Here is a 23069-nt window from a genome sequence, read left to right as displayed (position 1 = left end):
CTTTCCCAATTTTGAACCAGTCAGTTGTTCCATATCCAGTTCTAACTGTAGCTTCTTGTCCCACATAGAGATTTCTCAGGAGACAGATGAGGTGATCAGGCACTCCCATTTCTTTAAGAACTTGCCATAGTTTGCCATGGTCGACACAGTCAAAGGCTTTTGCATAGTCAATGAAGCAGAAGTAAATGTCTTTCTGGAACTCTCTAGCTTTCTCCATAATCCAGCGCATATTTGCAATTTGGTCTCTGGTTCCTCTGCCTCTTCTAAATCCAGCTTGCACTTCTGGGAGTTCTCGGTCCACATACTGCTTGAGCCTTCCTTGTAGAATTTTAAGCATAACCTTGCTAGCGTGAGAAATTAGTGCAATTGTGCGATAGTTGGAGCATTCTTTGGCACTGCCCTTCTTTGGGATTGGGATGTAGACTGATCTTCTCCAATCTTCTGGCCACTGCTGAGTTTTCCAAACTTGCTGGCATATTGAGTGTAGCACCTTAACAGCATCATCTTTTAAAATTTTAAATAGTTCAGCTGGAATACCATCACTTCCACTGGCCTTGTTATTTGCAGTGCTTTCTAAGGCCCATTTGACTTCACTCTCCAGGATGTCTGGCTCAAGGTCAGCAACCACACTACCTGGGGTATATGAGACATCCGTGGACAAAGACAACAGTGGGGGAGGTAACCTCCATGAAATCCAAATCATTCCGAGATCTTATCAGCTGGGAGGACTCGTACGTTTGCATCATTTGCAAAGGATGTAGGATTCATCTTTTCCTTGCCTGAAAACATGGCTTGCCTTGGTGCAGAATTTATGCAGCAGGAGGGGAGGATTTAGCAGCGAGCACACAGAAGCCTGCCTCTGTGTTTTGTTTTGTTTTTACTGTGAAACGTTGCACAGGACCAGACTGCTAATCGGGTTAACAAATGCACAGCGCTGCCTTTAAAGGCACCCTTGTTAAATGCCATTTCTGTTGTGCTTTTCTGAATGAGCTCTGGGCAAGGGGGGGGGACAAAACCACTGGCACATTCATTGCCCTGATACCGGAACTCCAACAGAGTTTGGTGTGTATAAGGGACCCCCACCAGCACCCTTTGCTTTCGTTCTGGAAAAAGGAGAACCAGCAGGAATGAGGCCCCCAGGAAACCTCCTTGATTGCTCATTTGGAAGAAAGTAGCAAGAAGGGGTTCGGAGCTGAAAGCCAGGCTGCAGAGAGACATTGTTCGAAACCCAGCGAGGAGCCCTTAAGCCACTTAAGTGCCGAATATTGCGACTGAAAACTCTGTTTATGCAATAACAGGGTTGTCAGTGTTTACGCTGCCTCTCCCTATGCGTTTTTAGTCGATTCTGTGAGAGTTTGCCAACCACCCTAGCGCATTGTTGTGAAGCCCAGCATCTAGAGTCACACGGCACATTTGGAATTTGGCTTTTCATCGCTGTGTAGGTTAGAGTGGGGAGAAGAGTGTGCAGAAATCGAGAAGCTGGTGGGAACATCTGTCAAGCGAGGGCGTCCGTCTCTCCTCTGCTTAGTCTCTGTGCTCCAAGGGAAGATTATGCATGCTATCTTATTGCAGTGCATAGCAATTTTCCTTCTACATGGGATTTAAGTAAGTGTGTGTGTTAAGGATTGAGAGGGAAAAGGAGAAAGAGAAAGAGCAGGCTGAAATTGCCAGAACAACAACATCCTCATAGAAAGTTCAGCCCTAACATGCAGTAAACAACTAGGTCATGCTGTCTCCAGATTTTGCAATGTAAAGGCGACCTTGGTCTGGCTGTGCATCTTCATGCAGAAGCAAAGAAAGCGCACAATTGGGTGCCAAATTCAGCATCCAGAAATACGGCCCAGCATCTCTGCTTCCCAGTAACTGACCAGATGTTCCCAGAAATAGCATAAGTGACAGGAAGGATGGAGATAGCAGTCCCCAGCATGCATGGGCCGCTGTCAAGGACGGGGAGTTCCCCTCTCCCTTCTCACCGATAAGAACTAACGAGCATTTGGTATACCTATAGTCCTTTTATTACAGCATTATGTTGCAAGCACAAACAGGCACACCTCCGCAAGGATATCAGTTGCCTACTCTGACTCCTCACCCTGACTTCCTCAGCAAAAGTGCCCCCCTTTTTTCTCTGAAACACTTGGACCTCCGAGTTCGGGGAGAGGGAAGGAGTTCCCCCCCACTCTCAACTGATGTATCACCCAGCTGTTCCCTCCCTTCTGGTTGCTTAGCTACTATCTCATAGCTGTCTAGCTCCTCTCTCAACTGAGCAGCTTCTGTGTCTGCTTATCTCTGATTCTGGAAACGCTGGAAATGGGGGGAAATACTCCCCCTCCTCTTCTGTTAGGAGCTGATTTCCCTGCGATTGCATTTCCCAATCTTCCAATCCAGACCAGCCCCCGACAGCCTCAGAGATATAGTGCCCCTAAGCATGGAGGTTCTCCTTTTTTTGATTTAACTGCGTCCAGAGGAGGAGGATAAAGACAGAGAGGAGTCTGGAGGCTAAAACTTATGAGGAAAGCACATGGGAACAATTGTGGAATATGGATATAAAATTTACAGCACGTTATGGTCTAAGAGAAAATGATATGAAAATGATATATTGATGGTATCTAAGAATTGATGCTTTTGAATTATGGTGCTGGAGGAGACTCTTGAGAGTCCCATGGACTGCAAGAAGATCAAACCTATCCATTCTGAAGGAAATCAGCCCTGAGTGCTCACTGGAAGGACAGATCCTGAAGCTGAGGCTCCAATACTTTTGCCACCTCGTGAGAAGAGAAGACTTCCTGGAAAAGACCCTGATGCTGGGAAAGATGGAGGGCACAAGGAGAAGGGGATGACAGAGGACGAGATGGTTGGATAGTGTTCTCGAAGCTACCAGCATGAGTTTGACCAAACTGCGGGAGGCAGTGGAAGACAGGAGTGCCTGGCGTGCTCTGGTCCAGGGGGTCATGAAGAGTCGGACAAAACTAAATGACTAAACAACAACATAAAGCCGTGAACTTTTTGCATTGGGGAAAATCCCTTGACAGTGGCCCCTACAAGCTAGCTGGGATGCTAAACTGACTAAACAACAACAACAATGACAACATCAAGTAAATTGGCAAAACTGTATAAATCTAAATCAAATAAGAGTGTAAAGAGAAAGAAGGTTCTTTTTGTCATATTTGGTGGTCTTGTAGTAAGGTTAAAGCTTACTGGGAAATGATATATAACGATTTGAAAGGATGTTTAAAATAACGTTTCTTTTAAAAAGCCAGAAGTTTATCTTTTGGGAATTATAGGGACAGAACTACCAAACCTGTACAGAAACTTATTCATGTATGCCAACACAGTGGCAAGAATGTTACTCGCCCCAAAATTGAAAGAAGTAGAAGTCCCAGAAAAGGAAAATGGATATAAAAACTCACAGATTATGCAGAAATGGCAAAAAGTCCTGGAAGAATAAGAAATCAAGATAACAAACCTTTTATAAAAGCATGGAAATGGTTTGTTGAATATTTACAGATAAATTGTAAACAGATAAGAACATTGGCAGGATTATTGCAATAACCTGCAGTTTCGTAAGAGTGTATATTTCAAGTAGACAAATAAATTAACAAATTAAGTTAATTTGGATATGCAGAAGATATTAAAAATACATTTAAGGAACCGCAGAAAGAGGGGGAAGGAAGTTGAGTTTTGAAATGTTAAAAAGATTGTAAAATTAGTGAAATGTATAAACCTGAAAATCATAAATAAAAAATTCCAAAAATAAAAAAACCCCACACAACAACTTATGAGGAAAGTTTGAGGGCATTTGTAGCCTCAGGGAAAAGGAAATAAAGAGGTGAGATGAGAAGCATCTTCAAATGTTTAAAGGACTGTCACACAGATGGGGTCATAGTTCAGTGGCTTAACACCTGCCCTGCATGCAGAAGGCCCAGCTTCGATCCTGGTGATGGCAGAAAGGCTTTGTACTGGCTATCAGGCAATGGCTTGTTCCATTTGCCTTGCCACCCCCCCCAACACAGTGGCATAGCATGGGTTGCAAGTACCCAGGGCTGTGTGGAGGGATGGGGTGGGTGAGAGGGAGGGAGTTAAACAAGCCTAACAGCATCTGTGTGACCCAGGAAATTGGAGCCACAGAGATAAGAAAAGAAGAGTCATTCCATTGTCTGGAGACAAACAGCCTCGGTCCAGTAAACCTGAAGGAGTGTCTCCACTTCCATCGTTCTGCGCCGAGGGCCTTCTGGCGGTTCCCTCACTGCGAGAAGCCAAGTTACAGGGAACCAGGCCGAGGGCCTTCTCAGTAGTGGCGCCCTCCCTGTGGAACACCCTCCCACCAGATGTCAAAGAGAAAAACAACTACCAGACTTTTAGAAGACATCTGAAGGCAGCCCTGTTTAGGGAAGCTTTTAATGTTTAATAGGTTATTGTATTTTAGTGTTTTGTTGGAAGCCGCCCAGAGTGGCTGGGGAAACCCAGCCAAATGGGCGGGATATAAATAATAAATTATTATATTATTATTATTATTATTATTATTATTATTATTATTATTATCACTTCCTGGTTCACATGGAGAAGCCATTTTCAATGGAGACCAACAATGGAAGTGTGCAGCAGTAATAGGGCAGCATCAGGTGTTGAAATTTTGTGCCCCTAACAATTTTGTGCCCGGGGCAACTTCCCTTGTGCCCCCCCCATGCTACACCACTGCTCCAGTACTAGAAATCTTCAGAAAGGAGTTCTTGCATTATGTGTATTTTAATGAATTGAATCAAGTGGGAGGTTATGAGTCATGGGGTTGGGGAGAGTGTTTGCATGAACTCAACAGTGCTTCATTTATTTTCTGGTTGCTATTTTGTTAACAAAGCTAATATTGTTTTACAGAATGTTAATGCTGTTGTGCTTTGTGAATCCCACAACACGATTGTGCTGTTTTGCTTACTTTCCTAGTCATTTTGTTAATAGTGTTTTATGGAGTGCCATTATTTTAATGGTGATCTGTTAATGTTCTGTACCATTTATTGCATCTGTGATGCCCTGTTCTTGCTGTTGATTGTTTAGAAGATGCTTTGCAATTCATGTGAAAGGAAAGCGTACTGTAATCCATTAAATCACATCAATCCCTGGCAACTCTGGGTAAAGATGGGAGAAAACTCAGCTTGAGATTCTGGAGAGCTTCTTCCAGCAATGTAGGCCATGCTGAACTTGATTGACCAATTGTCTGACTCAATATAAAACAGCAACCAATGTTCCTGGAAAATGATGAAGTAGATTCGTGCTGTGTTGCTTCAGAGGGGAGGACCTGAAAAAACAGGTTTAAATTACAAGAAAGGGAGTTTTGAATGAGCATGAGGGAGAACTTCCTGACAATATCTGTAATGTATGCACAATTATTTAAATAAGGGCCTTTTCAGAGAACCAGCTATGGCCAGGGCAAGCAGCTCCTGTAGAGCTAGCTCAGAGGTGTGGCCTGGCTGGAGGAGTTTGGTTTCTACTGTACACAGGCTCCAAGCAGGAAACTCTCAATCTCAGGGTCACGGGTTCGAAACCCACATTGGACATAAAGATTCCAGCATTGCAGGGGGTTGGACTAGATGACCCTCATGGTCCCTCTTGAACTCTACAGTTCTACAATCGGGAACGAAGCTTGATTTTCCATCAGCTCATAAGCATGTTCATACATAAACAGCAGAAGACAAGATGGTATGTGTGGCGCTTGCCCTCCTAGGTGTGTGACATCATACTGGGTTCATAAGGAAAGGGTTAACTAATTGTAAAAGGACTAACCAATGGAAACCCAAGGGGCGGAGTTAACTGTGTACAGTGGTACCTCGGGATGTGAATGGGATCCGTTCCGGAGCCCCGTTCGCATCCTGAATGGAACGCAAGACGCGATGGCGCATCTGCACGTGCGCAGGTCGCGTTTTGCCGCTTCTGCGCATGCACGTGACGTCATTTTGAGCATGTGTGCATGCGCAAGTGGCGAAACCTGGAAGTAACGCGCTCCGTTACTTCCGGGTTGCCACGGAGCGCAACCTGAAGGCGCTCAACCTGAAGCACATTCAACTCAAGGTATGACTGTATAAGGTTTAAGCACAGAGGAGTTTGGGGGGAGTTAGAGTTAGGGTGGGACGCGGGTGGCGCTGTGGGTTAAACCACAGAGCCTAGGACTTGCCGATCAGAAGTTTGGCAGTTCGAATCCCCAGGACGGGGTGAGCTCCCGTTGCTCGGTCCCTGCTCCTGCCAACCTAGCAGTTCGAAAGCACATCAAAGTGCAAGTAGATAAATAGGTACTGCTCCGGTGGGAAGGTAAACGTTGTTTCCATGCGCTGTTCTGGTTCGCCAGAAGCGCCTTAGTCATGCTGGCCACATGACCCAGAAGCTGTACACCGGCTCCCTCAGCCAATAAAGCGAGATGAGAGCCGCAACCCCAGAGTCGGCCACGGCTGGACCTAATGGTCAGGGATCCCTTTACCTTTACCTAGAGTTAGGGTGGTTGAGAAGACAGTCTGGAGTTAGAAGAGACAGAGAGGATAAGTCTGTGGGTTGGACTAGGCTGGTGTGAGAGAGTGAGAGAATTTGTTAAGAGGAGTCAGCCAAACAGTTGAGATAATCAGTCAGAAGGTATTAGGAAGGTATAGGCCGGTAAAGAAACTAAAGTTAAGATACTGTCAGGAATATTATGAGAAACCATAAACTTGTTAATGTTTGTAAAATAAACTTGTTGTGGGTTTTTTTTGTTCACTTTTAACAACTGTCTGGACTCAGTGTTTTACCAGAGAGTAACGGGTTGGTGGCAATGGGGAAGCGAGCACAGTGGTGGCACAGGGATCAATAGACCGTTAAATGTCCAGGGACCCTGTGTGATCGCCACAGTATGAAACATCTGGCTATGGGAAAAACCACCTTGGAAACTCATTCATTTGAAGTTTTTAAGCAGAGCCCTGTTTAAAACCCTACCACCAATTTTCTGCATCGGTGAGGGGTTGGGCTAGATGACCCTGAAATACTTTCAAAATTTATGTTCCTATAATAGACCTATCCATTCCACATTTCAAGTAACCTATGCTAGTGGGCGGTTAAAAAAAAAAAGTCTGAAACACGAACATTAAATAAATATCAGTATGTCTCATTAACTTGTTGGCACGGGATAAGAAGAAAGAATGTACACATCAGGCCAATTTAAAAACCATTAAGATTCTTAATCTCAAGATTCTCCTGTGCTGAAAGCAAAACAAAATTGTGAGTGAAATCCTTGTGTATTTGTGGCTGCTAAACTTTTTGCGCGCGCGCACACACACACACACACACACCGCACATGAATAAAGCAGGCATCTAAATGCTTGAGGATTAGATACATTTCATCCCGAGCAACTATGTCGAAATTCCTGCTGTTTCCTTTGGCTCTCGCCTTTTCCACTTCTGTTCCCGAACTGTTATGCGGCGCTGTTCTGCACAGTTGGACAGCTGCTACAGTCTGGTGACATTGGTGAGGGCATGTGCGCCTTTGCAAAGCAGGGGAGCCTCGGAGCATGTCCTGTACGAGCCACAGAACAAACGGCCAGTTTGTCCTCCCTTCCAAATGGCACGCAGAGCTATTTTTTTTAAAGCTTGAGACAAAATACCCAAAATATAACGGCACCTTCCCACTACCCTCACACCGGGTCTTAGTGTTCTGGATTTTAGTAGTGCAATAAACTATAAGGGGAGCCAATGGCCCATCTGAGTCCAGCATCCTGTTCTCACAGTGGCCAGCCTGTGGTAAACCCTCAAGCGGGATTCGAACACAACACCCCTCTCCCCTCCTGAGGTTTCCAACAGCTGGTATTCAGAACCATTGCTGTCTCCAGCTGTGGCAGCAGAGCAGAGCCATCACGGCTAATAGTCATCAATAGTCCTGTCCTTCGTGCATTTTGTAGAATCACAGAATTGCAGAGTTGGAAGGGACCCCGAGGGTCATCTAGTCCAACCCGCTGCAATGCAGAAATCTCGGCTAAGGCATCCAGGACAGATGGCCACCCAACCTCGGCTTTAAAAACTCCAAGGAAGGAGAGACCACAATGTCCCAAGCTTTGACAGTTCCACTGTCGAACAGATCTTACTGCCGAGAAAGTTCTTCCTGATGTTGAGTCAGAATCTCCTTTATTAAACTGTTTTGGAAATTGTAGTAAGGGAATGGGGTCTCCTAACAACGCTCAGCACCCAACAAAATGCAGTTGGCACTGTGGTCTAAACCACAGAGCCCAGGGCTTGCTGATCGGAAGGTGAGCGGTTCGAATCCCTGCGACGGAGTGAGTTCCTGTTGCTCGGTCCCAGCTCCTGTCCACCTAGCAGTTCGAAAGCACAGCAGTACAAGCAGATAAATAGGTACCACTCCGGCGGGAAGATAAACGACGTTTCCGTGCACTGCTCTGGTTCGCCAGAAGTTGCTTAGTCATGCTGGCCACATGACCCGGAAGCTGTACGCCGGCTTCCTCAGCCAGTAAAGCGAGATGAGCGACGCAACCCCAGAGTCATCCGCGACTGGACCTAACGGTCAGGGGTACCTTTACCTTTACCTTTATGCCTGTTTTTTGGTTCAGGATATGGCCTTAGTAGGGACGCAGGTGGCGCTGTGGGTTAAAGCCTCAGCGCCTAGGGCTTGCCGATCGAAAGGTCGGCGGTTCGAATCCCTGCGGCGGGGTGCGCTCCTGCTGCTCGGTCCCAGCGCCTGCCAACCTAGCAGTTCGAAAGCACCTCCGGGTGCAAGTAGATAAATAGGGACCGCTTACCAGCGGGAAGGTAAACGGCGTTTCCGTGTGCGGCTCTGGCTCGCCAGATGCAGCTTTGTCACGCTGGCCACGTGACCCGGAAGTGTCTCCGGACAGCGCTGGCCCCTGGCCTCTTAAGTGAGATGGGCGCACAACCCCAGAGTCTGTCAAGACTGGCCCGTACGGGCAGGGGTACCTTTACCTTTACCTTTATGGCCTTAGTAGGGAACAGTTAGTCAAATATGTCAACTTCAAGGGGTCTACTCTAACTACCACCCCGTGAGTTGCACCCAGATAAGTTCTATACAGTGGTACCTTGGTTCTCGAACTTAATCCATTCTGGGAGTCTGTTAGAAAATCAAGGCACGGCTTCCGATTGGCTGCAGGAGCTGCCTGCACTCAATCGGAAGCCGCATCAGACATTCGTTTTCCAAAAAACGTTTGCAAACTGCCACACTTACTTCCAGGTTTGCAGTGTTCGGGAGCCAATTTGTCCGACAACTAAGCCGTTCGGGAACCAAGGTTCCACTGTACAGAGAGAGAAGACCCATTGAAATGCATGGACCCAAGTTAGTCATGTCCATTAATTTCTGTGGGTTGGACTCTGAGTAGAACTAACATTGGCCACAACCCAAGATCTTCTTTTAAGTGATCTTTCTGGTTTCTTTATGGAATTATTGCAACCGGAACTCCCTGACCAAACACAGAGGGCCAGGAGGATAATAAAATAAATCAACAGGTGACACACAGAAATTAACCTTTGAGAAAATGACATGTAGGAGCATGTGAAGAAGAGGAGGAATGCTCGTGGAGGGGAGCTACTCTGTGCAATGGAAACAAAGCAAAAAGGAGCCATGGGGGGGGGGTGGACACACTTAGCTAATAAGTATCCTAGCATTCCTTTCCTGCTACAAATCAAAGCTGCACTGCAGGACTGCTTGGCTGGTGGAAAATATTAACCGGCAGAAAATCGCCACGCTTTTAACTAAAATGTTGCCAGGCACAGATTACGGAACAATGGGGAGGAAGGAGGCTTTCTAACCCCGCCAGATGCTAGTAAATTCTGAAAGAAACGAAGAAAGGGGAGGGGGAAAAACCTAACCACCATTCTGGAGTAATGTCATACCTCAGAGACACACGCAAGCACATGGTGGAACGTTAAGAGAGATCCGGTTACAACAAAGTATGTCCAATTGAGTTTTGCATTCCGCCCAGAGCAGGGAAGGGTTAACAGGAGAGGTTGCATGTTCACTTAGCAGTGGAGATTATGGAATGTTTATCCAGCATTCAGATTTCCTGTTTAAGTGTTTGGATTTCCTGAAATCTCTTCTATCAGCCCAAAGGGTGTCCAGTGAGTGGCTTCGCCACCCCCACCCCCCAGCCCCTTTTGGTAGACTTTCCTTCCTGCTGCCTTACCAATTGTATTTGTGTCTCCTTACCGGCCAGGACTTTTATGGATGCAAGTCAAAAACTTTTAGGCTCCCAGAAAACATCTGTGGATCCCTGGACTTTGGATTTTCTTTCAGTTTGAACCAAGAAATCAAATAGTAACCCCCAATTCCTGGGAGTTATCACTGGAGCAGTGTGGACCATTTTTTCCCTGTTCAGCTGCCCGTGGGAAAATAATTTTTAACCTTTAATATGGAATGATGGCCTACATTTTGGTGGGCACTTCTGGAATGGGAGATCACTGTGGACAAGTCTTGGTGAGTTATCAACACCATCTTTAGGGATGCTTAGTCGAGAGACGGGAGTCCAACTTGTGTCTCTGCTCCTTATGTATGGTTGTCTTAAATTTCAAATCACAGAGAAAGTGCTTGGTTTTGCTATGTTGATTGTCTCATGTTTTAATTGTCTGCAAATGCTTGCTTTTCCTTGCGCAAAATAAATGGTGCTAAGCAATTAACTTCTGCAACGTCAGGAAGGATCACTCTACAAACTTGTACGCTCGGCCCAGAAATCCTTACTCGCATTAACTTTTAAGAACTGCTCTTGTGAGCAATTTTTTTACAGAGCTGGGCTTGCAAAGAAGCCACATGCTCAAACCCATTGTCTTGATACTGGCAGAAAGTTAAGTTTTCGCATTGAGTCTTACCCACCAGCAAAAAAACCCAAAAAAAACCCTAAAACAAAAACACACACAACCTTCTTCAAATAACTATATCATTATGGATGAATGTGATTTGCATTCCTCACAGGCCTGTTGCAAATCAACTCCAGTTCAGTTTTAAAATTTCTCCGTAATGTGCATGCCCCATTTATTTCTGTTGTCTTTTCAAATATTTCAGCCCTAAAAGGGGAGACTTGGATCAAATGCAAGAAGAGGCCGTGAAGGGGCCAGGGTTAGCCACAGACATCCCTGCTGAAAAATTAGGCAGTAATAAAAGTGTGAATATAAAAATTAGTTATTTGGCTAACGGCTCAAAATTGTATCTGAATGTTCGGGTGGGAGTGCTCTTTGCATGTAGTGTGTATGTGTTTTAATAGGATCATTATGAAAAGGATTGGATGGTCTTCCTCTGTGCTGAAAGGGGGTTCTTAGGTCCAATCCTGTGCATATATCATCTATTGTTACATGCAACAAGATCAGACCCTAATTATGCAATATTTCACACCATAGAGTTATTTTAAAAATATTTTCAACAGTAATCCTGCGAAAAATCCTTTTTTAAATTTCTATTTTTATGGAATTTCCATTGTCTGTGGATCAAAAGGGGCCATCTGGTAAAGGGTGGGTTATAAATTTCACAAATAAATAGATGCAGCGCATGTAGTGCCAAGAATGTGCATTTGGTATAGAGATAACTCTCTTCCACTGACTACCAAGTAATGCTCTCCAAATTAAGGCCACGATCCTAGGCAGCCTTAAGAGGGCAGATTTCACACGTGTCGCTTATAGAGTAACCATATGCATTTTCTGCTCAGAAGCAGAAGGTCCAATGAAGTTCATGGGGATTACTGCAGTCATAATGAGCTTCTGGGGTCTCGCCCCCACTGTTTGTTGGCAGGCTTCTGTCAAAGACAGAAATGCATTTTTAGATGAGCCAGGATCAGATTTGGAAAGGGAAGCAGAGGAGCTTATACATAAATTTAGCTTATACATAAATCCAGCACTGGGTTTGCCACTGCCACTATAGATCCTGGCGTGGCTTCTGTACCTTTAAGTATGGCATAGAAAGGGCACGTGGCCTATGCAGAATTAGATAGTCCCTCAGAAAAGATCAAAGATATGCCAAACCAAAAGTTCATTGATAATTGGGAACCTCTAAAGAGATATTTCAAAAATAAGTGTTGCAATTTGAATTAAGTCGCAGCATTTGAGCAAGCTCTGTAAAAGATATAAGGGTAAGAATAGACAAGATGTACATTATTAGTTTATTATTAATACTGTACATTGATAATTCAAGGCAATAGGTTTATTGGAGTTAAAGGATGTTGAAAAGGACGGGAAGTCAAACTATGTAACAAACTTATGATTTGAAGATTTACATTTCTTTGAATTTTATCTTCATGATTTTGATATATAGCTACAGTGGATTCTCGGGTTGCGAACGTGATCCGTGCAGGATGTACATTCGCAACCCGCAGCGGCGCGTCTACAAAGTACGCTTTAGTGCTTCTGCGCATGCGCGACCGCCGAAACCCGGAAGTAACCCATTCCAGTACTTCCAGGTTTCGGTGGGTGTGTAACCCAAAACAACCCACAACCTGAAGCGGCTGTAACCCGAGGTATGACTGTAATGATTTGTCTTGGATGTATGGATGCAATTATGACAAATAAAGCATAAAAGGGGGGGGCACATGGCCAACTTGGCTTAGTGCAGCAGTGTAACCTGGCAGGTCTAAGCAAGCAATGGATGCTGCATGCCATATATTTGATTGAACCAGCCTGTTCCCTGGCAGAAGGTTTCTAGGGTGTGTGCGTTTTCCCCTGGGAGGGAGTTTACTAAGTGCTCCCCTCTCCATGTGTTAGCCCTGATCCCGTGTCGCCCACACTAATTTTTCAGGAGGGACAAGTGGGTGATTCTCCAGTGTCCTCAAAAAATAGCTTTAACAAAGCAGGTCATCTGAATGTGGTTGCTTGCTGTGGGTTTGGCATATGGTGTTTGGGGGCAGCACAAATGGGAAAGGAAAAAAAAAAGAGCGTGGCTTGCAGTATAAGCTGTTTTCCTTTCCCCGAAACTTGTGACTGTGCCATTTTTATAGCAGGAAGGGAGGAGAGAGAGCAGCAAGCGCTGTAGATATGGAAAACGGAGGCTCGTTTTTGAAATGGGGCTACTGGAGCGTAAGCTCACACATTGAAATTTGTTTCTGTGTTCAGCCCTGGTAAAACTCTGCAGAATGTCCATTCCTTGTGCCTCAGCAAGAGCCAATTTACACATTATGCTCCATAGCTTCCAACATTTCTCCGGTGAAAATAGGAATGTCCTATTTAATTATTATTATTAATAATAATAATAGGTAAAGGAAAAGGGAGCCCTGACCATTAGGTCCAGTCATGGCCAACTATGGGGTTGCGGCGCTCATCTCGCTTTATTGACCGAGGGAATCGGCGTACAGCTTCTGGGTCATGTGGCCAGCATGACTAAGCCGCTTCTGGCGAACCAGAGCAGCGCACAGAAACGCCATTTACCTTCCCGCCGGAGCAGTACCTATTTATCTACTTGCACTTTGACGTGCTTTCAAACAGCTAGGTTGGCAGGAGCAGGGACCGAGCAACGGGAGCTCACCCTGTCACGGGGATTCAAACCGCTGACCTTTTGATTGGCAAGTCCTAGGCTCTGTGGTTTAACCCACAGCACCACCCGCGTCCCTAATAATAATAATAATAATAGCAGTGTTTTATTCTGCGGGTACTCAAGGATACGCAATGCTGACACCTCTCTTTTGTTGCTGTTAAAAAGTGTGGCACTTAATGTAACAACTCCATTTTTTCTAGAAAAACACACACTGAATAATAGCAACTTTATTATTTGTAGCCCACTCATCGGACTGGGTTCCCCAGCCACTCTGAGCAGCTTCCAACATACACGTATAAAAACATAATAAAACATTAAACTAAAAAAAACCTTCCCTATACAGGCTTGCCTTCAGATACCTTCTAAAGGTTGTATAGTTTTCTTATCTCCTTGGCTCGCGGGTTGCATAACTCCATACCCTGCAACGTTTCTCCGATAAAAATAAGGACATCCTACATAAGGAAGTCCTAGGCTCTGTGGTTTAACCCACAGTGCCACCCGCATCCCCGTAATATTCCTTGGACAACCATTATTTGCTAGCAAAAGATGGCCTTCTCGAGGGATCAGAGGGTCATTCTGGAGGGATGCTGAATATCTGGGGTTCTTCAGAGTCTCTTTGATCTGGAAGTCTGGCAAAGGGTAGCCTTTGTACAGGGACAACGCCGAGTGCTTCTGGTTTCGATTAGGCTGAATGCACTGTGGGAATAAGCTTTCTGGTGGTATTTTGGTATTTCCTCTCCAAGTCACACCGTACGAGAGGAAATGTGGCAGAACAGAGTTTGCTCTTTTTCTCTCCCCTTGTCACATTTGTGTTCTTTACTGTATGAGTGCAATGAATCCTTGCAGGTAATTCAGCGGTGGAGGTAAGATTAAGTCAGGGCTGGGCAGATATTTCAGATTTCAAGCTTGTGGAATCTCTTCTTGAGAGGCCTGCTTCAAATTTTTCAGACAGCCATCTTGCAAAGGAATGTGGATGTGGGTGGGGAGAAAATCATTAGTCTCCCGCATCAAATTTTAGGGCCATGGGAACATGCATGCCTTTGACAAGTCACTCTGTCTCTCTCATATGAACTCAAAATGAAAACTCCAAAGTTTAAAAAGCAAACACCAAATCTGGACTAACAAACAACATTTCAGGGGATCGCTTTCCCTCTTCATCGTCCCCGTCCCCGCTGCTGTTTCTCTTGATTTTGCTCAGCTCTGGAGATCTAATGCCTAGTTTTGGAGATTGTCAAGGCCTTCCTTCTCTCTTTTCCGGCATTAATTCCAGAAACAAGAGACAGGAAGCATGCATGACTCGCCACACATAGGAAAATGCAGTGCTGGTGTGTAGCCATGAATAGTTTCCCTATGGCGAGGCCACCAGAGAAGACCCCCCCCCCCATATTCATTATCATTTGTGTTCTTGATGCCACCAGAGCAATCATAGCTAAACTCACTTTCAACACTATTTGTACCTGCAAAGGTTTTGAGGATACCATACTTCTTCGTTTTCCATTGATGCATATCCTGTAACTTCCTGATAAAATCTGCTCACTTCTCATACCATAAATGTTCAGGGGGTTGTTTTGGTTTTTGTCCTGCTGTTGTCACTCTATAGCTGCTTTAGACAGCAATGATGTGCCAGCATTGCGGGAGCACTGCAGAAAATCTTCTAGGGAGCAACCCAGTGTCAACTGGAGTGGTAACATTCAAAGCTAAGCAGAGTCCTCCTCCCAAAAAAATCAGTTTTTTTTATTTTCCGCACCCCACCTTTCATTTGACAGCTAGTTTGTTTAAAACATTTTGAAAGCACTTGATATTTTTTAAACCTCTAAGCAGAGTACGACGTGAAAGCCCATGCTGAGGAGGGCAACCAAGATGATCAACGGTCTAGAAGCCAAGCCTTATGCGGAATGGTTGAAGGAGATGAGTATGTTTAGACTGGAAAAGAGGAGACTGAGAGGAGATATGATAGCCATCTCCAAATATCTCAAGGGCTGCCACATGGAGGATGGAGCAAGCTTGTTTTCTCCTGCTCTGGAGGGTAGGACTCGAACCCATGGCTTCAAGTTGCAAGAAAGGAGATTCCGACTAAACATCAGGAAGAACTTTCTGACAGTAAGAGCTGTTCAACAGTGGAATGGACTCCCTTGGGAGGTTGTGGACTTTCCTTCCCTGGAGGTTTTTAAGCAGAGGTTGAATCTGTCATGGGTGCTTTAGCTGAGATTCCTGAGTGGTAGTCTCGTAATCTGGGGAACCGGGTTTGCGTCTCCGCTCCTCCACATGCAGCTGCTGGGTGACCTTGGGCCAGTCACACTTCTTTGAAGTCTCTCAGCCCCACTCACCTCACAGAGTGTTTGTTGTGAGGGAGGAAGGGAAAGGAGAATGTTAGCCGCTTTGAGACTCCTTAAAGGGAGTGAAAGGCGGGATATCAAATCCAAACTCTTCTTCTTCTTCACTGAAGGGGGTTGGACTAGATGACCCTCAGCGCCCCTTCCAATTCTACGGTTCTATGATTCTTTTTTTAAAAAGTTTTTTATTGGTTATTTTCACATAACAAATTATTTCAACAATTGTATTTTTTCCCATTCCCCCCCACATACCCCCTCCCCCCACGACTTCCCTCAGTTCCTCTTTCTGATTTATTTGCATATATTGTTCTCTGCATGTTACAAAAGTGTAAAAATCTCTAGCAAATAGTGCATGTTTATTCAAAACCTGCCAAGGAGTCCAACTCATTTTGTTGTTTTTAAAAATGCTTTGTAAAAGGTTCCCATTCCTCTTTAAAGTCACAGTTGTCCTTATCACGTAGTTTGTGCATCAGTTTGGCCAATTCCGCATAGTCCATCAATTTCGCTTGCCACTGTTCTTTTGTCGGGGTTTCTTCTTTCTTCCATCTTTGTGCTATTAAGACCCTTGATGCCGTTGTCGCGTACATAAATATGTTCTTCATTTTCCTTGGCAGGTCTTTCCCTACAATCCCTAACAGAAATGCTTCAGGCTTTTTTTTTTTTACAAATGTTAATCTAAACATTTTCTTCAACTCATTATATATCATTTCCCAAATTTTTTTAATTTCTCTACAATCCCACCACATCTGATAAAAGGTCCCTTCTTTTTCCTTACATTTCCAACATATGTTTGAACCTGTTTTGTACATTCTTTCTATCTGTACTGGAGTTATATACCATCTATACATCATTTTCATGTAGTTCTCTTTCAGTAGAGAACAGCCTGTTTACGATTCTATGATTCTAAGGCAGCTTCCCAGGTTTCCAGGTTTTTAAACAGAGGTTGAATGACCATCTTTCAGGGATGCTTTAGCTGAGATTCCTGCACTGCAGAGAGTTGGACTCTTGGGGTCCCTTCCATCTCCAGAACTCTATGATTCTATGATCCGTGGCTCTTACCTGGATCTAGAGAGGGGTGTGTAGAAATCTCTGGCTTTTCTGTTGTCTACTGTAAAAGGTCAGACAGATATCTGTGGTTCCATCTACTTATGTCTCTGGCCTCAGTGGCATTTGTCCTGACCGCTGTAGATTTCTTATAAGGCACTGTGGCCTCCAGCAGAGCTCCTCTTATGTAAGTGACTATTTACAAGTCTGCTGTAAAGGAATGCCCTTGTTTTTCTAGGAACAGGATGCAACACAAGCTGACTCCACCATATTCTTGGAGTGCTACCACTGGCAACTGGAAGAGGGGGAAAACAGATTTCTCTTGCTCTTTGCTAAAGGAGATTTATGGTAACTGCGACACATGCGCATACCACCAGTAGGAATTGAATTGGGAGCTAACCGCCAGTCTTTTCCAAGATGTGGGAAAGTCACTCCCAAGAAGTTGACTTTTAAGTGTTTGCAGACTGAGCAACTCCCTGGACAGGAAAAGCTTTTCTTTGTGTTGGCAAAACGCAGATGCAGGAAACCAAGCGCATTCCACAGCAACCTCCTGGCAAAAAGATGTTCCTCTTTTATCATTTGGACCAAATCTGCAGTCTGCACACCCGAAAAGAGCTTGGCTGTTGTTCTCGATTGCTGTGAAATCTTCATTCGGTCCTTGGTTTGAAGAGTGCATTGAGGAATGCTAAAGAGGCAATGACAAACCAAGACAACATCTTAAAAAGCAGAGACATCACCTTGCCAACAAAGGTCCGTATAGTTAAAGCTATGGTTTTCCCAGCAGTGATGTATGGAAGTGAGAGCTGGACCATAAAGAAGGCTGATCGCCGAAGAATTGATGCTTTTGAATTATGGTGCTGGAGGAGAGTCCCATGGACTGCAAGAAGATCATACCTCTCCATTCTGAAGGAAATCAGCCCTGAGTGCTCACTGGAAGGACAGATCGTGAAGCTGAGGCTCCAATACTTTGGCCACCTCATGAGAAGACTCCCTGGAAAAGACCCTGATGTTGGGAAAGATGGAGGGCACAAGGAGAAGGGGACGACAGAGGATGAGATGATTGGACAGTGTTCTCGAAGCTACCAGCATGAGTCTGACCAAACTGCGGGAGGTAGTGGAAGACAGGAGTGCCTGGCGTGCTCTGGTCCATGGGGTCACAAAGAGTCGGACACGACTAAACGACTAAACGACAACAACAAAAAGAGGCTGGTCGAGGGACAGGGTGAATAAACAAACAGGAACGGAGGGCTTGAAAAGTCAAGGAAGCTGCTGTTGTTGTCACCTGCCTGTCTCAAGAAACAATGGAGTGCGCCTCCAGGGGTGAAGTCAAAACTGCTGCATTAGCAGCACTGAAGTGACCTCTCCAGGGCACAAGCTTGGTGTGATGGCCTGGGACTCGGGCTCAGACTCGCAACCAGAGGAGTCTAAGTCTGCACCGGATCCCTTGCCTCAGACACCATTTGAACCAAGCCTGGGGCCTGATCCTGAAGACTCCCAGTCTGCTCAGGTTCCCCTGCAACAAACACCAGCTGGGCCGAGTCAGAGGCTTGAGCCTGTCCTGGCTCCAGATGCGGGGATTACCTCGTTGCCTTCAGCTGGGCCATCACTTACAGCTGCTCCAGTACCGGTTGTGTCAGGGGAGGCTGAGATGGCCCCTGGGTCTAGTAACCCACTGATGTCTCCTGAGTTGCAAAGACTAAGATCTGAGAGAAGAAGAGACCTGAGTACTCGCAGGAGGAGTGCTCGCCTTTGGGCGAAACAGGGTGATGAGTCGCCAGGGGATCAGGACCGGCCGCTACCCCGACAAAGATAAAAGGCTGTCGGACCCCGCCCCAGGTTGCGGGAGCAACATTGCTGTATGCTAGATCCTGCACCTGTCCTTGCTAGGTTTCCTGCCTCGTGTCCTGCCTTGGCCCTGTCAGACTGACTCCTAGTGGAACCTCTGGATTCTGGTCCGGTCCTGGACTGCATTTCATGGGTTACCCCCGGGCCCAGCACACCTGGGCAGTGTGCATGGAAGTCCTGAGCTACCCAGACGACAAGACTCTTGGCCTTAATGGTGTGGTCCAAAGGAAAGCAGAGCAAAATGTTTGGCACCAGCTTGGCAGCAGGAGTTGCCAGAAGGGGGCACACAAGGCACTGTCCAACTGTCTGAGGGACTTCGCTTTGGATTTGTGAAGCGTTTCCTCCTTAGCCTTTTCTTCTCCCAGTGATATCCCACAAGGCAGTGGAGGTTTAGGGTCAGAGTTTTCCTTCTCCTAGAATGGACTCCCTTCCCTGGTTGACAAGCCACATCTGCCCCTCACGGTACGTAGAGAAACTGCCTCTTGACCATTGGAAACACTGTTGGTCTTGTCTGTTCAATCTACCAGAGCCTGTCTTCACATGCAAGAAAAGTTCCCTGGAGTTACGAACATAATACTAATAATAATAATAATAATAATAATAATAATAATAATAATAATTTGTTATTTATACCCCGCCCATCCGGCTGGGTTTCCCCAGCCACTCTGGGTGGCTTCCAACAGAATATCAAAATACAATAACCTATTAAACATTAAAAGCTTCCCTAAACAGTGCTGCCTTCAGATGCCTTCTAAAAGTCTGGTAGTTGTTTTTCTCTTTGACATCTGGTGGGAGGGCGTTCCACAGGGCAGGTGCCACTACCGAGAAGGCCCTCTGCCTGGTTCCCTGTAACTTGGCTTCTCACAATGAGGGAACTGCCAGAAGGCCCTCGGCGCTGGACCTGTGTCCGGGTAGAACGATGGGGGTGGAGACGCTCCTTCAGTTATATTGGACCGAGGCCGTTTAGGGCATTAAAGGTCAGCACCAACACTTTGAATTGTGCTCAGAAACATACTGGGAGCCAGTGTAGGTCTTTCAAGACCGGTGTTATGTGGTCTCGGTGGCCACTCCCAGTCACCAGTCTAGCTGCCACATTCTGAATTAGTTGTAGTTTCTGGGTCACCTTCAAAGGTAGTCCCACGTAGAGCGCATTGCAGTAGTCCAAGCGGGAGATAACTAGAGCATGCACCACTCTGGCAAGACAGTCTGCGGGCAGGTAGGGTCTCAGCCTGCGTACCAGGTGGAGCTGATAAACATAGGAAGCTCCTTATATCACAACAGGCTCTGTGTCCATCTAGGCCAACATTGTCTCCTCTGACCAGCAGCTGCTCTCCATGGTCTCAGGCAGAAACAGAGACTGAGAGAGTGAGGCATCCTTACACTCCATCCCACCCTAGTACTTCTAACTGGAGATGCCAGGGATTGAACTTCTGAACGGAGGCCTCCGAGATCTGTTATTTAAACACGGTCACATTTTTGTGTGTATGCATTGCCTGTATGGATGTGGCTAGCTTTTGTTTTCTCCCTCAGTTACTCTGGACTAACTTATTTGATGCAGAAACTCCCTTGGGGCAGATGTCATAGCATTCCAGCCCTTCTGCCAATCCAGCAACACGCATCCGCCCCGTGAAGAAAATTCTCCGTTCTCCTGTTTCTTGACTTCTTTACAATTTGTTAAGATATAACATTTGGAAAGGCACTTCAGAGCGGTCCCTACGAAAACGTTTGAGATCGACAAAATGAGCCTGAAAAATAAATGAATGAATGACACCGTAGACATCCTTCCGTTTTAAGTACAGTTGCACCTTGGGTCCCAAAGGCCTTGTGAGTCGAACGTTTTGGCTCCCGAATGCCGCAAACCCGGAAGTGAGTGTTCCAGTTTGCAAACATTCTTTGGAACCTGAAATATACTCAGAGTCGAGAGTGGATTTCATGCTCTTTATTCAGTTCATAGTGGTGAGGAGGAATGAAAGTTCCCCCAGAATGTCTGCTTTATATACATTATTTATACAATGGGCACCACGTGATTGGCTAATTCCGGGATTCTCCTGTAGGCCAATCAGGTTGCGGATTCACTTCTACCTGGAGCTGGATTGGGTGGTTCCTGTGGACCAATCAGACTGCTGCATTCTGAATCCTATTGTTCTAGGACCAATCAGGCTGCTGCATTCTGAAACCTATTGTTCTAGGACCAATCAGACTGCTGCATTTTGGATCCTATTCAACTCAGCCAATCAGAAGCTGCACCTTGGTTTTCGAACGTTTTGGAAGTCGAACTGCCTTCCAGAACAGATTCCCTTTGACTTCCGAGTTACCACTGTACATAGGAGGTTCAGGCAGTCAAAACACAGGCAGACTGTTCAGGGGACCTAGGCAGAGGTATCACAGCCACATTTTGATTTGGTTTTTGAACTCCTTGCATGTAGAAAACCAGTGCCTCAGCAAAAAAAAAACACCACCCCAAATATTTTAGTCCAGCCTGATTATTCACTACACAACTTTCCTGCTTACATAACAACACCAGCCCAAATGAGAGAGGGAATTGCCATCTGAGGAACTCCAGGGAAGCATGCCTGGCTGCACAGTTTATGAGATGCATATCTCTGTTACGTTTCCTCTCAATAATTGAATGGGTCAGCAGGTGCTCTGCTTATCTCTGCCAAAAGACGGTAACCCAATCTGCAGCGGAGCATAGTAAACACATAACTCGGACAGGGCAGTGGCGACGAATAGCAAAGGGATCTACAACCATCAGCCAACCAAGTGATTTATCATGACATACGGAGGTGATGATTAATCCTGCCCCAGGCCAAGTTATCTGGAAGTTATTTATTTGAATACCTGCACTTAACGGCAGAGTAATCAAAAGAGCTAAACATCCGGCACGGTGGCTGAGCAATATAGCTATGAATCAGGAGGGCTTCAGCCATAATCTTTGCCTCCACCATGAGCTTACTCAGCAAGAGGTTCTCTCACAGCCTCCGTTTCCCCATCTGTAGTATGGGGATAATTAAATTGTGTTGTCATAGGGATAACATGAAGACAGTGAATGTGAATGTAGTGCGCTGAACATTTTAAAGTGTCCTGTGCAAGGATAGTGCTGCGTACATGGCATATATTTAAAGCACATCACTCCCAGCCAAAAGAAACCTGGAAACTGTAGTTTTCCCTTCACAAAGCTATGATTCCCAGCAACCCAAACCAATTACAGTTACCAGACTTCTTTGGAGAGATGTGCTTTAAATATATAGTGTTTACTCAGTCATTATAGGTCTGTATGTGTGTTTGTGTACACACATAAACACACACACACATGTATACATATGCACACTACATTTACAAGCATATATAAATGTGGTCTATTTCTATATTTACATTACAGTGGTACCTCGAGTTAAGTACTTAATTCGTTCTGGAGGTCTGTTCTTAACCTGAAACTGTTCTTAAGCTGAGGTACCACTTTAGCTAATGGGGCCTCCCACTGCTGATGTGCCGCTGCCATGCGATTTCTGTTCTCATCCTAAAGCAAAGTTCTTAACCCGAGGTACTATTTCTGGGTTAGCGGAGTCTGTAACCTGAAGCGTATGTAACCCGAGGTACCACTGTATTTATATCCTGACCTATAGCAGAAGTTTTCAGGGTTACGCTCACATATCGGGTTGCAATATAAATAAATCCAAGCAACAACAACAAAAAATACAATACTGAGCGGTGCAAGATTCCAGGGGCTCACCTGGGATTCGTGTTTCCTTATGGAAATGACACACAGCACCCTCACCACTTTGCCATCTGGCACAGAGCCACCTCTCCTTTTTTTTCTTAATGGCTCATGACACCAGGCCAATACTTCTCAAGAAACTTCCCTGCAGCTCCAACCAAGGAGGAACTGGCAACTAAAATTGATGGAGTACGCAGAAATGGCAAATAAGAAACCAAGAAGAGAGACTTTTTAAATACAGAATGGGGAGAATTTGTGGACCACTTGAAGAATTTGTGGACTACTTGGAAGAATTATTGTGAATGACTTAAATCATTAGCAGGATTGACATGAAAACGTGTAGTAAGAATAAATTAAGGGAATACAAAAGGGAATTTAGTAAACAGGGGAAATGCAGTGGTAAAAGATAAGTAACCGCAGAAAGGGGAGAGGGGGCCAACTTGAAGACTGGGCACTTTATATTGACTGTGCAAACCTTTTCTTTCTAAAAATATTTGTAAACTGGGAAAATGAAAAATTACACACACACACACAGACACTATATGGAAACTTGCCTGGCTTATATTTTAACACGGCTTTTTTTTTAACACTAGCTGTGTTAAAAGGTCTGGCACCCACAAACTTATAACAATATATTAAGCAGATACAGTGGTAC

General features: G+C 45.3%; 1 protein-coding gene across 2 annotated transcripts in view; it reads left to right on the top strand.

Moving 5' to 3' along the window:
- The first annotated feature begins 10019 nt into the window (after positions 1-10019).
- Positions 10020-23069, top strand: part of ASAP1 (ArfGAP with SH3 domain, ankyrin repeat and PH domain 1) — a 141681-nt gene continuing 128631 nt past the window's right edge. Inside the window, exon 1 of one of the 2 annotated variants that reach the window (XM_079984204.1) lies at positions 10020-10441. The gene's annotated coding sequence lies outside the window, so the exon portion shown is untranslated. The remainder of the gene's footprint in view (positions 10442-23069) is intronic. The other variant, XM_079984200.1, reaches the window with a different exon arrangement.

This window comes from Podarcis cretensis (genome assembly GCF_951804945.1).
Source record: "Podarcis cretensis genome assembly, chromosome: 7".
In the NCBI taxonomy this organism is placed as follows: Eukaryota; Metazoa; Chordata; class Lepidosauria; order Squamata; family Lacertidae; genus Podarcis; species Podarcis cretensis.
Note: the sequence above shows the minus strand (reverse complement) of the source record. Positions and strands in the feature narration are given on the sequence as shown.